The 12,541-nt window shown below is 40.2% G+C and overlaps 1 pseudogene; it reads left to right on the top strand.

Moving 5' to 3' along the window:
• Positions 1-10,500: 10,500 nt before the first annotated feature.
• LOC140239505 (uncharacterized) lies at positions 10,501-11,497 on the top strand (annotated as a pseudogene).
• Positions 11,498-12,541: the final 1,044 nt, after the last annotated feature.

Genomic DNA, 12,541 nt, shown 5'->3' with positions numbered 1-12,541 from the left:
CATTAACTTGCCGGTCCGAGTTTAGATATCCTATCAAAGGCGCACTCTCTAACTCTGCGCAATTACGGCAAGAGGGATGATAACTTAAAACAAAAGCAAAACCATCTGAAATTGAAAAGTACTCGGAGCTCAGAATTTCACCGCCCGCAGTTGCAGATCATATCCACCGTCACTTCTCGAAAAGTAACCCGAGGTTCTACGTGACAAGTGCATGTAAAGAGACGTATTTATTTCGGAAACGCTTGTAATAGCGAGGAGTCTATAGTCAAACGACAACGTTTTCTAAAGACATATTTGTCCATAATATTGCTCGTGACTGAGCAAGTGTAAGGTATGTAAAATGTGCATTGCAAGCACGCGTGATAAGCATACAATGCATATACGTACATACACATTGTGTGTGTCAATTGTGAATGAGACTTGTTTTTCTGTTAATCGGGTACTCCGCTTAATCGGGTAAGAAACGCTCTGCCCGAGCCTACTCGATTATGCGGAGAGTACTGTACCAATTATGTTATGAATCCCCCCCCCACACACACACATACTCACTTACACACACACACACACAAAAATGAAACAAACCTAGACCCAGACGGTGATCCGAATCACTACCAACATTTGATAATCTATATTTGTGTCATTCTCAGCTTTCCCTTAGAATCTAATCCAAACAGTACATTCCTTTTGAACTATTTTACAAACAGGTAAACATTGTAATTCTATCGCTGGCAGGATGGCAGTTTCTTTGGCGGAGGCAGTTAGCAAAATTTGCAACGATAATATGTTGAAAAAAAAATACATGGATGAATAAGTAATAGTAGTGATTTTGATCCATCAACATTTTCTACAATCACGAACCATTCAGATAATGATTTAGAACAGTTATCAATGAGTATTATCAGAATAATATAAAACATTGGTGGCCACGGTACGTCCTGTAGTGTGATCACACTCAGGAAAATTGCATCTCCCAGCTTCATGAATAGACCACACACAAATCTTACTAGAGGTTGATGTTATGATTACATCCATTCGTATATTTTTTTTTTCTAAACAACCAGTGTTGAAAGATCTGCGATCAGTTGGTTCATGAATTACAACGCGCAGTTTGTTTTTAACTCATCATGTGCCATGGTGGAAACCCCCTTTGTGCCACATTATTCTGAGACACTAACGGTTCCATGCTGTGAGAAAACATTCTGTTTTTCAAGTCTATGTAACTTCTTTAGATTTCTGTTGAGCTGGGCAAATAGTGTGTAAACTTGTAGAGAAAATGCCAAGCTTTGCTTTGATGTATTATTGTATGACAAATCCATAATTGTTTTTCATTCACATGACCAGTAGCTTCATTACTGCAAAGGCATGACTTTTGCACACAAACAGTGACAGAAACTTAGAAACAACTCTCAAATCCAGTACAGAATACCTCTTGATAGTCAATCACTACATGAAATGTAAGCTATTTTGATGTGAGAGGAACAGAAGCGCGAGAAACGCTTTCATTGCACTTCGGCATTTGGCGATTCATCGATCGGATTAGCCGGATTAGTGCGTTTGAACAGAATATGCGAAGTTGGCACGCCGTCGACCGAGTCGGACGTGCGAACGTGGCACATTAAAGAGTTAAAGGGTAAATAACTTGAAAACACCGATTAATAATGTCCTTCAGAACTCATGGATATCAGCTGCACATCGGCCTCTTGAGGCGTATCCGGGCAATTACCCCCGGAGGGCAATTACCCCCCGGCCAATACTGGTTAGTGGTAAGGTAAGAGTAAAGATTAGGGTTAGGGTTAGGTTTAGGGTTAGGAGTTTGGGTTAGGGTTAGGGTTAGGTTCAGGATTAGGATTAGGATTAGGGCCAGGGGAAGGGTGCGGGGTAATTGCCCAGGGGGTAATTGCCCTAGACCCCTCTTGAGGGATATGAGCTAAGGTACTGATGCGTGTACATTATAGACTATCCTTTCATAGCCAATCATTTGGGAGGTCTAATTAGGTTCAACCTAATCTCCCCTGGCCGTGCACATGCATTCCATGCAAGACCAAATTTGACACTTTCGCTTTGAGTTTAAGAACATGTGATAGGCCTCCAGTGTGAATAAGAGCACTTACAAAGAGTCTGGTTCGTAAGGAGACTGCTTAACAGAACACTGTCGCCGTGAGGAGGAAGCCCGCATCGCCATTCACCTCGTGTGCCAATGTCCCCCCAGGTCCATGATGTCTGATCGGACGGCCAACAACACGAACAGTCTAACCAGATGAGGTCATGATCACCACACTTGTCTCTCACGGCGTTCACTATGGCAAAAAGATAAGACTGGTTGGCAGGGAATGGCCAGGCTTTCCCCGCAGGACACATCGTCGAAGAAATCCGTATCTGTTTGTAGCATGTGATTCCAATGAAGTCTGCGCCAAGAGATAAAAAATAAACACACACACACACACACACACACACACACACACACCAAATAGAAATATCAATTATGATAGCAGACAACAAGAAATCGTAGACTATGACTTTTTTTCATAAAATTTTATTGATTTTACCAAATATGTGTATTGCGAGTAAGGATTGGCAGCACATTGCAGTATTGTGAGGTGATGCATACTTTGCATGTGCGAAGAGAAGAACAAGAAGAAGAAAAAAAGTATCACTGGCGCATCTAGGCCTATGCATTATAGTAAATCAGTAAAGAGTGCAGTGTAGTAATGTATTTTCACTGTTCCAGGAATATCAACACATTCGAGTTTTTTTTTTTTCATACCACACTTCGCATCTCAAGACCCCTATTGCTATCCCCCTTAATCGCGAAAGACACAAAGCAATGTGTGACGTTATCACATTGTGTATAATTGACACGATCTATTCAAATTATGAAAATACAATAAGGCTGTTATCGTTGAGGCGTAAACATTACTTCTTTGCTTTGATTGGCTTTGAGCCCTGTGTCGTTCTTGTTTTATGAGGCAGAATTCGGAGGCACGTACATCAAACATTGCATAGTCAGAATCATTAACAACAGAAATACAATTCTATCAAACGTGTATGCATGAGTTATGGTACGGACGTGCACGGAGAGATTAAATTGATATCATTAATGCGTTTACGAATTCACTGATTCTGATACAAGGTTTTCACAAGTCCAACTCCGTGTAAATTTGTTTGTGAGGTAAATCTGACTAAATCGACTATCCCTTTGTATGTCTTTATTTTAACTTCAGATAAGTTCCACATTGATTTCAACATTTCATGTGATTTAAAAATGACACAAAATGAAGACATACTAGTTTGGAACAAGGAAGGTACGTTGCTACAAAACATCCCTAACTGTAATAGTTGCAAAATAAGTCGAATATCTTTCATAAAGTGAGTATCTGTTGTAAATATACGGTAGTTTATAAAATAATGCCGTATATTTCGTACTACAGTGTATTTGATGTACACATCAAGTACATGTTGGCACATCAGATACGAAAATATACGTACGAAATATACGGTGACTTAGTACAAAACGTCTTGCAGTTCCTGCAGGGTTTACTTAGTTACGTCAAGTGTTCTAATTCATGGTTTCACTTTTTTTCGTTGACTTATTATCTTCATTAATAACAAAACTGCAGGAAGCACATCTTTGATATGAACTCATTTCACAAAAGAGAGAAGAAAATTTTTACATATTCATCGTTCACGTCATTTTGACTACTTGTTTCAACATTAACAGACCGGGTGCCGGGGGAACTGCATGGCTTTAAAGATATTATTCCCTACCTACTCGTTCAAAACTCACAAAGAGAGATATTAAACCATAATCTATGAAAAATTATGTGCAATCCCTTTTAATCGATTATAATACAATAATTGTGTTTTGAATAACATTTCTCTGATTCCAGTGTTGACAAGATCTATTCCATTTCCCATTTTCTCTCTCTCTCTCCTTTTTTTTTTTTTTTTCGGTAGAGTTATGCTGAAATGTAGTGACTGACTGAATATTGTGGAGTTATATTAGGAACCGATTTTTACATAGCGTTTAGATATAAACAAGAGAAAATCTTGAAATCTCAAGAGAAACGAATAGATCAGAGTGTTGATCTTTTATAACTCATACCTGCTGAGACCTGAGACGTGACAAGGGCTGCAGATGTATCAGCGCACCCTGTACTAGAGGTAGTGGTCTCCTTCACGGTTGTCTGAACCGTCGACATCCTTTTCATCGTCGACCCGGAGTGAGTACTTAGCTGGCTCCCAGGTGTTGTTCCAGACACCGTTCTAGCAGTTGGCAAGTATAGAGCGTCTGTCCGAGTTGCAACAGTCTGTGTTGGAGAAGAGGTGCTCCGTCCGTCAGTGACTTCAGGTGACCATGTAGACTCCTCCAAGATGTTTGTTGGTGTACCTGGGTGGAAAAAAAAAATCAAGAAATCACAGGGTAGGTTTGTCTGTTGTAGGTTACGTGCCGTCATGTATGCTTGTGGGCGAATTTTGCCATCTTGCCTACTCTCTCACATAATATACTGACTTATTCACTTTTTTCCTCAACGAAGAATAAATTGTAATCTTTTGAATGTCTGCAGCCATCTACGTTATCGTCAAAAGAGTCAAAGACTTGAATTTCTGTCTTTTTCCTGTTCATACGTCCCTTCATTTCCTTGCTTTTCTCCTTTCAGGCGTTACAATATCACTTTTTTTTTCTCCACAACTATCATCTGTTTCTCTTGACACGCTTCTGTCGAAGATCGCTGTCTCTGTTGTGCATTTTTGTTTGCTATTTTGTCTTCTGTTTGTTAGTCTTGTCCATTCTGTTTTGTCCCGTACATCCTTTTCTTAATTAGTTGTTTTGTTGTCTAGTCTTGTTTCATGTTTGTTCGCGTCTGTTAGTCTTGTCCATCCCGTTTTGTCCCGTACAGCCTTTTCTCCAGCAGTTGTTTTGTTGTCTAGTCTTGTCCTATGTTGTTCACGTCTACATGAGTAAGTGTACTTATTTGTGAATCTAATTCTCAGTGGGCTTTCAGACTTCGTCCTCTTCTTTTTTTTTTTCTTTTTTTTTCCTTTTTTATTTAAAATGCTTCAATTAATCTTCCCAATGATGTTATTATTCCAGAGGGGCCCACATTCTACAAGCTCTGTCTTTTTAGTGGGTCTCTCCATTTTTCGCACCTTAAGCAAAGTTATACATGTACCTCATTTCGATCGCTTCTGTTTCATTATTACTACAATGTATAGTTACTATAAGGTTCTCAATTGTTGTACATTCTTTTTGATACATAATGTTCTGTTTACCTTATTCTCTGTTGTCAAAAGAAGTGTAACTTGTATGTTTTGTCGGAAAATGAAATAAACTTTGAATTGAATTGAATTGAATTCTTTTGGCAGTTAATTGCAAACGAATCCACATTTTACCAGCAAAGCATGGACTACTGCTTGATTATAATATAGCTGTTAAAAGAATGAAAAGAAGACACAAAACACGAACAAAAAAGACTTTTTGCCTCTTTTTGCCACGTGGAATGTGGCATGGAAGACAATATCAACAGTTTTTACTATTATATTATTTTGTATTTTGATTATTTTTTCATTTGTTTAGTTTTCTTTTGTTGTTATTGCTGTTTTTCGTTTGCACATTGTACTCATGAAGAAGGTCGCGGAAATAAATTGAACTTGAAATTGAAATTGAAAATTAAAAACAGGAGTGCGATACCTGTGGAAAGAGAGGACACATGTCTCGTAAAAGTCCAAACGCTGCCCATCGAAAAATAGTTGAAAAGATTAAGCAGGGAAGCAACAATTAGACAGCTTTCCAAATCAGCGAGCGAAAAAATTCCGTTGCACATACAAGTGAGCGTTTGTTGTAGAAAACCAGCAAAGGAGACAAGCCACTGCTAATAGAAACTTTTTGATGTTTCTTGAAGCTCCTAGAGGCATTTGAGGTTCCAGATCAACACATGTGCGTCTAGTCCACGGTCCTATATGTAGACCATGTACATGACCCGGGAAAGTTGGAGTATGTACATTTTTGTTTTCATGTTCAAGAAGGGTATTGAAGTAAATCTAGCTTTGTTGCCACGTTAACAACCTTGTGCATTTTGTTTTATTGGCTGAACAATCATAATTATAAAGTTACCAAAGGAACAACATGTGATATTTTTTCTAGTTTTAAACCAGGAAGCCAGAAAACCTGGATAATACATTTTTTCAAGGGTTCTCTATAACGAAAATCCCACTTATAGCAACAATTTTCATTTTAAAATAACGTGTCTTAAACATGCAAACTAACGTATTAAGCTAATTTGCATATACATAATAGTTAGGGGCCGTGTATTTGTGTCTTGTTCATTTGGCTTTGAATATATTGGGATCTATGATGAAGGTTATCAAACCAGTAAAGAGGTCCACCTTTTCACTGAAAATAGGACAAAAATGGAGGTCCCATATGTGAGAGAGTCACAACTCATGTACGTAAAAGATCATTTATCGCATAGAGCAGAGTGTTTAACCCCGGTGAAGTGGTCCCACCTTATATCCCGCTGGACCCCATAGAAGACCAGCTATTGCAACCATCTTCTTAGATGGAACATGAAACAAACAAACAAACATTAAGCATTGCAACTGATTGACAAATTGCCCTACATCGACGTAAAGAAACATTAAGCAGTGTATATGTCTACAGACGAGCACGATAAGGGAGGTTGTTTGACATCTTCGGAAAAAAAAAAAACAATTTTGACTAGGCCTACATTTAAACTCATGACATGAACATTGTATACGTCTAATTTGTTGTTTATTGATATCTTATTGGTTTACTTTTTGCGGGGCTACGTGAGGTCATTGTCTGTCAGTTTGTCTTCAAATTCACGCATTACCATTATGTGGTTAGTGTTTGGGCGTTGTCTGCATGCATGCAGCTTTCATCAAGAAATATGAGTAGATTGTCGTTGTGTTGTTTGGATGCACTGCTGATTGGATCTTACAATTTAGATTTTTTTTTTTTTTTGAGATGAAAAACAAAGAATACATGAACAGAGAACAAAACAATCATAATTGTGACCCTGCACCTCAAAACAAACAAAAAGTCGCCTAACATGAATTTTTAGTTAAGACCATATTCTGAAAGATCAGACTTTAAGCTTTGAAATGATGTATAACTCAAATCAAATGGACTCTCCTAACCTATCTCAATATTGGAAAGAAAACACAAACTCAGGAAAAGTGTGAACTGAGAAAAGAGGCTCTGAAGTACAGTGTCTATTCAAGTGCTTAATCTTACCAAACCGTGCTGGCTGTGCGATGAATGGGACAAAAAAACAGAAAGTAAACCACAAGAGTAACAACAATGAAGAGATTATCAGATTAAACTGAAATTAAACATGCCTCATTAACACATTCTTTCTATAATTGATGCTAACTTTCAAAGCAGTAGCGCTATCCTTTCAAAAGTTATTAGAGTTGAAAGTGAAGAGTGTGGACAAGGTTTTTCAGAAATGAAAAAAGGGATTCTAAAGACACACCTTATCACACTATTCTACCAAAAATGTTCAGATAAACTGCTAAAAAAAAAAAAACACTTACTATTATAATTACGTATTATAATACCAAATGTTAGCATAATGTAAAATAAGACCCGCTCTTTCAGAAAATATGAAAAAGTCAAGTTCGGCAAGGTTGACCCATTTCACTTATTTTCAGTCCTCACGCAAAACCAGTGTGTGCGACTTTATGTTTGTTTTGAGGTGCACGGTCACAATTACACTTTCTTAAAAAGTCTACTCCATTTTCCTTGTTAAATTGATCGCACGAAGTAGGAACTTGATCGCCTGAAAATGAAATTGAACGCACCAAACAAGCTCATCGGGACTATCACATGACTATCGCGTGAATTTGAATAAACGAGTAGGAAACCTGGGCGTAAATCCGGGGGGGGGGGGGGGGATGGGGGATGGGGGATATATCCCCCCTGAATTGGAGGAGGGGGGATGGCCTGTACAATCATCCCCCCCCCCCTGAATTTTTGGGGAAAAATGGAGGAATCAGAAATGCGATTGCATCAATTTTGGCATATTGGTTCCCCCATAAGAGTGGGATAAACAAAAGCGAAAAATATTGCTACAAACGGCAGTTTTGGGAGTGTAAAATGTCAAAATTTTCAAGCTCGCTCGCTCGCGTTTAATCACTATGCCATTCTCCCGATGTTGTTGCCAGTAATTGACAGCAGTTGCGCCCGGTGCGCCCAAAGTAATTTCCAAAGCGAAAAATATAGCCACAAACGGCAGTTTTTGGACTGTAAAATGTCAAAATTTTGAAGCTCCCTCGCTTTGCCCACTCGTATTTAATGATTATGCCATTCTCCTGATGTTGCTGCCAGTAATTGCCAGCACATTTCGCTCGGTGCCCCCCCCCTTAATTTCCAAAGCGAGAAAATACAGCCACACAGGACAGTTTCTGAGACTGTAAAATGTCAAAATGTTCAAGCTCGCTCGCATTTCATCGCTATGCCATTCTCCTGATGTTGTTGCCAGTGATTGACAGCAGTTGCGCCCGATGCCCCCCCCCGTAATTTCCAAAGCGAAAAATATAGCCACAAACGGCTGTTTTAGGACTGTAAAATGTCAAAATTTTGAAGCTCGCTCGCTTCCCTCACTCGCATTTAATCGTTATGCCGTTCTCTGATGTTGCTGCCAGTAATTGCCGGCAGTTGCGCCCGGTGTGCCTCCCTTGATATCCAAAGTGAAAAAATACAGCAACAAACGGCAGTTTGGGGACAGTAAAATGTCAAAATTTTCAAACTCGCTTGCTTCGCTCGCTCGCATTTAATCGTTATGCCATTCTCCTGATGTTACATACTGCCAGTAATTGCCAGCAGTTGTGCCCGGTGCGCCTCCTTAATTTCCAAAGCAAAATATATAGCTACAAACGACAGTTTTTGAACTGTAAAATGTCAAAATTTTCAAGCTCACTCGCTTCGCAAGCTCGCATTTAATCGTTATGCCATTCTCCTGATGTTGCTGCCAGTAACTGTCAGCAGTTGTGCCCGGTGCGCCCCCTTAATTTCTAAAGCGAATAAATACAGCCACAAACGGCAGTTTTAGGACTGTAAAGTGTCAAAATCTTAAAGCTCGCTCGCTCCGCTCGCTCGCGTTTAATCACTATATGCAGGGAGGTGGACTTTCCACCTCCCTGCTATATGCCAGTGTCCTGATGTTGCTGCCAGTGATTGACAGCAGTTGCGCTCGTTGCGGCCCCCGTAATTTCCCAAGCGAAAAAGCAAAGCTACAAAACGGCAGTTGTTATACTGTGTGGCCCGAATTCACGAAGGTGGTACAAATGAAACCATGGTTTAAACCATGGACAAAAACTGTGGAGTGCCAAGTGTCGCACGGAATATTTCGTTACGAAATTGGTCATTTCGTCGACAAAATGACCGTTTCGTTAACGAAATTATCATTTCGTGGACGAAGTGTTCATTTAGTTGCCAAACGTTGTCATTTCGTTACAAAATAATCATTTCATTGACGAAATGACTGATTTCGTAACGAAATATTCCATGCGACACTTGGCGCTCCATAGATTTTGTCCATGGTTTAAACCATGGTTTCATTTGTACCACCTTCGTGAATTCGGGCCATTATGTCAAAATTTTCAAGCTCGCTCCCTCCACTCGCTCGCATTTAATCGCTTTGCCATTTCCCTCGTGTTGTTTTCAATCTCACTCGCTTCGCTCGCTCGCATTTAATCGCTATGCCATTCTACTAGTGTTGCTGTCAGTAATTGCCGGCAGTTGGGCCCGGTGTGCCCCTTTTGATATCCAAAGCGAAAAAATACAGCCACGAACGGCAGTTTGGGGACTGTAAAATGTCAAAATTTTCAAACTCGCTCGCTTGTCTCGCTCGCATTAATCGTTAGGCCATTCTCCTGATGTTGCATGCTGCCAGTAATTGCCAGCAGTTGTGCCCGGTGCGCCCCCTTAATTTCCAAAGCGAAATATATAGCTACAAACGACAGTTTTTTGAACTGTAAAATGTCAAAGTTTTCACGGTCACTCGCTTCGCTAGCTTGCATTTAATCGTTATGCCATTCTCCTGATGTTGCTGCCAGTAACTGCCAGCAGTGGCGCCCGGTGTGCCCCCCTTAATTTCTAAAGCGAAGAAAAAAAATACAGCCAAAAATGGCAGTTTTACGACTGTAAAGTGTCAAAATCTTAAAGCTCGCTCGCGCCGCTCGCTCGCATTTAATCGCTATGCCATAATCCTGATGTTGCTGCCAGTGATTGACAGCAGTAAATAATGTTGCGCCCGGTGCTCCTCCTCCCCCCCCCCCCCCCTTGATTTCCACAGCGAAGAGTATAGCTACAAACGGCAGTTTTTGGACTGTAAAATGTCAAAATTGTCAATGCAATAATCTTACGCATGGCCGGCTAACGAGACGGACGTGGGGCGCAGCTAGCTCCTTCAACACCCAGCTACTATGAACTGCATACCTTAATGCTACCTAAATCTTTATTGCAGCTACAGAAATATGAACACTGGATCAATTAAAGGAAGCTCTGCCTATATTCCGTAAATCTACCGTGCAAAAGGACAAAAATCCCCGCGGAACTTCTGTCAGCACACCCCCTCAACCTAGACCGGTGAGTGCTTCCTCGTCAATTGGCAGGCCTTCAGCGAGTAGACCCGGCATGCCCCACCAACCACACCCCACCAGCCACCGAGGCGATTCTGAGCAGGCCCCCGACGTTCCATCAGATACTGGTCACGCCATCATTTCTGAACTACGAAACATGTTTGCGGATTTCAAGACGGAAATTAATAACAAACTGGACCACGTTATTTCTGATCTGAATGCCGTAAAAACCGATATTGCCACAGTGAAATCCACTATGCAGGACCTTGAAGGTTCGGTCGCCGACACGTCTGCGAGGATCCAATCCGTTGAGGCCGAGAAAATCCCCGAACTTCAGCGGCAATTAGATCAAATGAAGGCCGAATTTGAAGACAAGCTCATTCAACAAGAGCTTCACCACCGCAAACAAAATTTGCTTTTCTACGGCATTGCATCCCACCCAAACGAGAATGTTTATCAAGAAGCAGCGAAGGCGTTCGCCCACCTTCTGGAAATTTCAACGGAGGAAGCGATGAAGATCCCGGTGGTTAACATCCATCGTCTCCCCACCAAGAGTACCCCCATTGGCGCTACCAACGCCCCTGAACCTCCGGACCCCATCATAGTCCGCTTTGCGAGGATGAGTGATCGTGACAACTTGCTTCGTACTTTCGAGCAACCGCGACGCTCAAGGAACGCCACCGAGAAGTCCCCAGCACGGGTCCGCATCACGGTCCGCACCGACCTCCTCCCGCGGATGAAACGCGAACGCGGCCGTTTAGCATCCATCGCATACAATCTCCGCAAGACCAAGAATCTTAAAACAAAAATAGCAGTTCGTGGTGCCAAAGTAGTTCTCATGACCAAACATCCAAACGAGTCATCTTCCGCCTGGTCTACCTGGTCGGATTGACCGTTGCTCCATTGGTATCCGAATACCTATGATTGTAATATGAAGAGGTAAAGTCACAGTTTTCTTCTGTGGTTTTCGTAGGCCTAAATGTAATACCCTTTCCACATAAAAAAAAAAAAAAATCTATTTATATCAACAAAATGTCATTGTAATTCAATCAAGTTGAATCAGTACTTTTCATTTGTCTTATGCGTTTTCGTCTATTGTCGTTCATTTTGCATATATGTGTATTCCTATGATACGCATCACATGCAATAAGCAGATGGGTTCATTGTTTTTTTTTCCTCTATATAAAACTATGTGTGAAGTTAGTAATGATAAGTTTATTGAATAACTCTGATAAACGTTGCTGTCCATTTGATAGGTGTACAAAGAGAAACACTGTACACTTCTATCGACTACGCGTTTCTGCACGCCACTACTTGTGAGCAACACAGTGTAATAGTATCACAAAGGATGGCCACATTCTCATTTCATTTTTATCAAATGTTATGACACCAAGCTAAGCAACCCTTTTCTCCTTTGAATGCCTTTTACTGAGTTTTTTCCAATATTGAAATTATCATGAGTTATTATTTACACACGTAAAGACAAACGTTTTATCAAAAAAAAAACAAACATATATATTTTTAACGGTAATAATCATAATTTCCCTTATTATTCACCCCTCAATCAACGATATACCCAGTATCTATGATATATTATGGTTTACCCACGGTTTTGCCATTTTTCTTATGTTCAGAGATGTTGAATTATAAGTACACCTTGGTGTGATTTCTTAGGATTTCAGTCCATGCATTGTAAAAAATAAATAGATAAATAAATAATTTTATTGTTTAAATTTTGTCCACCCTTCACCTAATCTACCCCAGGCATTATATATATATTTTTTATTCGTATATAAATAACAATCAATTATTTTCTAACGCCCAACAGGGTATCATATAGTACAAGTAATTTTTCAATTATAATAATTGTTTTTGACGTACTCGCCATGCCACGTACTATTCCTTGTACCCCGATACTTAAGATGCGGCGCAATTT

This window comes from Diadema setosum, chromosome 16 (assembly GCF_964275005.1).
Source record: "Diadema setosum chromosome 16, eeDiaSeto1, whole genome shotgun sequence".
In the NCBI taxonomy this organism is placed as follows: domain Eukaryota; kingdom Metazoa; phylum Echinodermata; class Echinoidea; order Diadematoida; family Diadematidae; genus Diadema; species Diadema setosum.
The sequence above is the reverse complement of the archived record's forward strand: the minus strand, read 5'-3'. Positions and strand labels throughout refer to the sequence as shown.